We start from the raw sequence: 4,416 nt of genomic DNA, 5'->3' as shown, positions 1-4,416 counted from the left end.
AAGCACACAACAAATTAGAGGAGAAGCTCGACCAAACACTTAGCAAAAGTGTAAACGCTTGAATATTATTATTACTTTTTATACCCGAGCGCACTTGTGCACAAGGGTATTATAACTTTGTTCACATAATGGAAGAGAAATCGATTAAGCGGTGACTGTCTGTCCGTCCGTCCGTCCGTCTGTGCACACGATAACTCGAGTAAAAATTGAGATATCTTAACGAAACTTGGTATGTGCACTTCTTTCGGGCGTAGGACGGATAGTATTGAAAATGGGCAAAATCGGACAATAACCACGCCTACCTCCCATATAACGGTAATTTTCAGAAATACGAAAACTACGATATTTTAGTAACTACTGAAGATTATTCACTCAAAATTGATATTTACAATAAGTTTTAGACGAAAAATAAGAATATTATAAATTTTTGGAAAATGGGCGTAGCCACGCCCAGTTATGATTACATGTGTATATCTTGGTAACCGCTGCACCAATTCCTTCCAAACTTGGCACAGTTGATAACCTTGGTATAACATACGAAATGGCCGAAAATTTTTAAAATAGGACAATAACCACGCCCACATTCCATATAACGGTAATTTGGAGAAATACGAAATCTTCGATAAATCAGTAATTATTGAAGCTAATTCTTTACCAAGAAATACGTTTAGGATAAAATTTTGAAAAAGGGGCGTGGCACCGCCCACTTATGATCACATATATGTATCTCGGTAACCGTTCTACCAATTTGTACCAAAGTCGGTCTGGCTATTGTACTTGCCACATAGAAGCAAAACGTTGAAAATTATTGAAATCGAACTAAAATTACTGCCGCTTTTCATGTAACAGTAAATTTCAGAAATGCTTGAAACTTCAATATTTCGAAATTTAAGGACGCTAATTTACTCAAAATGGATACACCCCGGTTTACCATGTAGCGGTAGCTTTCGGAAAGGTGAAAAACATATATTTAATACTTGCGCCGGGTATTTAATGTTCGGCTCCGCCCGAACTTAGACTTTTTTAATTGTTATGTATGTACATATGTATTTACATTAGGGTGGTAAAAAAAGTTTAAAATTTTAACCTCCCATCCTCTAGGATATTTCTAAATGTAAAAAACAATACTCGTATTATTTTGTAAAAAAAACATTATATTCAGATTTGATTCCCATAAAGCAATGGGATGAGCCGTAAAGAATTGTTAGTATCAAAAAAAAGTAAAGTAAACAATTGGATATTATTATTGGGAGTCTTCTGAAGATAAACAGAGCATTCTGATCGAAAAATATCGATTTTTAAGAATCTATACCATTTCTACGAAAAATTGTTTTTCCCCATTTAAAATACATGAACAACTTCATGAGCTTTGAGGCAGTTCTAATTACATTTTTTATAAACAAAAAATACGGGTATTATTTTTTCCAATTAAAAACATCCTAGTGGGTGAAGCTTTAAATTTTAAACTTTTTTGCACCACCCTAATGTACATACATACTTTCGTAGTTTGAGCAGCCTTTGGTAAATTTCAATTGCCTACTTTAGTTTATCTTTATCTTTATAAAAGCTCAAGAAGTAGGGAATATTTTCATTATTTTGACCCTCAGATGACATCCGCTCTGCCGTCCTTAGTGGAACCCATATTTAATGCATATAGAAACATGTGTATTTAGATAAAATATATTCAGTAGTGACAAGTGACCAACTTCCAATCCAGAAGCATGCAATTACTTTACTGCAAGTGCGAATGCTCAGGGATATAGCGATGTGATCCCATTACAAACAATATACACAAATACATAGATATGTACATATGAGTGCTAAGTAATACAAAATTACGCATATCCCAGAGGAGGGACAACATTATTTGTCACTTAAGCACAAATACGCATAAATTTGTGAACAAAAATATGCAAAGATAGCACAAACAAAACGCAACTAAAATACCCTGCTGGAAATGTGGATTGATGCTGGACAGGTGGTTGATAAGAAACATAGTGAAGTACTGGTTAGAATAATAATGCTCACACTTTTCTTTCCGTTTATATTTATGCTGCATTTCCAGGCAGCTGCTCTCTAATGTACTGTATAATTACCTGTACAAATTATTTTAAAAAATTTGAAACTGACAAACATTTGGTGGTTGTTGATGCAGATATACCTTCTTTAAAAAAATTTCGAGTAGAACAAAGACTATCTGAAAAGCTATTAACATACGCAAATGTAACACGTGGAGTCTTCGTGACCTAACTGCTAACCTATGTAAATATTTAGAAAAAATATTGTACTGTAGTTCTTTTCAAGCCGTAACCAGGTTCCATGCCTTTTTGGAACTGAGCAAGCTTTTTCAGAATTTAGCATTTCCAGCTGGGTACATTCAACGTTTAAGAGACCATACAGCGAAGACCATGAAGTAGTATGGGAAGAGTGAGGGCGAAAATTTGGGAAGTTGGGTGGTAAGTTTGTATGCAGAAATGTAAGGATTTATTCAATTGACGGCAAATGTATAGTGAAAAGGACGTGTTTAAAGGAAAGCTAACACAGCCAAGCAAGTGTAAAGAAAAATTTAGTTTTCGGGTAGTGAAGCCGAAGTTAAGGAAATGGCTGTGAATTTTGCATATAATGGGAACTTTAGTGAAATTGCCGGTAATCATTATGAACAGAGCTCTATCACAACTCGCCTTCATCGTGAAGAGTCAAGCTGCTATCAAAGGCCTTGAGTAAGTGTCGACAAGCTCGATATGAGTTCAAGAAAGCCAAAGAAATCTTTGGATACTCAAAGCACTCAAAGCACTCAAAGTAGAGCATCTGAAATTTGGGGGTGATCACTTCTTCGAGAGGTGCGACAGCCAAGTGGAAACTCCATTGGAACGTCACTAGGATTCACCAGAAAATCAGCAGGGTTTAGAAGAAAAATTGGAGAGTTTTTCACCTGGAAATCACAATGAGCCTGTGCGGCTGCCGAGTGAACTTTTTAATTAAAGCTTTCCATATCACCATTGGTCTAGGGGTACATAAGAATACCCATAATAAATAACTTTTAGCTTTTGAGATTCGATTTTCTTAGGCCCTCTTTGTCTGATAGATGTAGGAAAAAGATGTGACGATATACCTGCAGTAAGAAAATGTTCATGTGACCATAATTGGATCGCGGGATATCCTTACGCGGAGAAAAGGAAACAATTTCTTTGTCAATGGATTTGCTTAAGGGTCACATCGTTTAAGACGGCACGAAAGGAAGAACCTTCATCTCCAAATAAATAAAATAAAATAAAAATATTGTATGTATATTCCTTAACAAAATCCGTAAAAGTCCAAGTTTCAATATTTGTGCAGCAATTAAAAAAAAATCAACAAACTTTCGTAAAACTTTCGAGCTTTTTAATTAATTTGTTGAGAAATATAGTGAATATGCAATTTTGTAGCCCATTCAGTTTTAGTACAACAAAGTTCAAGTTTAAGGTAGCTCTGAGTTACTGTTGATTTTTGAATTTTTTTTTGTTGACGAGATCAGCCATTTTCTTTTATACAAAGCATGTTCGACGAATTTCTCATATGGAGAATGGAAATGTTTGTTCAGCGGTCGCTGTGGTGTAACTTGCAGCAATCCTGTCCTAAACATTAACTATCGCACACAGTTTTGGATGCCTGCCATCAAAATTCAGAAGTCCTATTATTGTGAATAAGAGGACCTCTGCTGTGCTTGGATTACCACGCAAATCGTTGCATTCTTTAATATATTGGGGGAGAGAAAGGAAGATTGCATTTGGCTACTGACATTTTGATAGAATTTTCAAAACCTTTTTTCTCAAGTTTTAAAGAAATTGCAAGGGTCTTCCTCAAATGTTTGTTGGGTATTTGTGCACTTACTTTCACTATTAAAAAAATAAAAGAAATACATTTTTATACTCACTTGCAAACATGCACGTCCATTTATTGCCATTTTAGTGTGTCATTTGAAGCAGTCGGCCCATAAAAAGTCCTTCAATACTATGGGGACTTACACTGAAGCGCTCAAGTCAGCTAGCAGCCTGCGGGAAATGTTACAAAATATGCATAAGTACGCACGTACAAAAATTCTAAAACAAAAATTACAAAAACAATAATAAGAACGACGTTAACCAATACACAAAGAAAGAAACAGTAAAACATGTTAAATTTAACATAAATTTGTTGTTAGTTTGACAGGGCAACAGTGAGCCGCCGCAGGCGTACCATAAGACTGGCAACAAGGATTTGCAATGCGTTGAGCTGCTCCGAAAGTATGTGATTTTTACAAGGGGCACAAAGGGCTAAATATGTATGCGCATTTTCTTGGGGATGATTTTGGGTTTGTTTCCATTTTTTAGCAAAATAAATATGTCGACTTTTTTTTTGCTACGTCCCACATCCCCAAAACACTTTCTCCGTCAGTTG

This window comes from Rhagoletis pomonella, unplaced genomic scaffold (assembly GCF_013731165.1).
Source record: "Rhagoletis pomonella isolate Grant_MI unplaced genomic scaffold, Rhpom_1.0 Rhpom_scaffold_00008, whole genome shotgun sequence".
NCBI lineage: Eukaryota > Metazoa > Arthropoda > Insecta > Diptera > Tephritidae > Rhagoletis > Rhagoletis pomonella.
Note: the sequence above shows the minus strand (reverse complement) of the source record.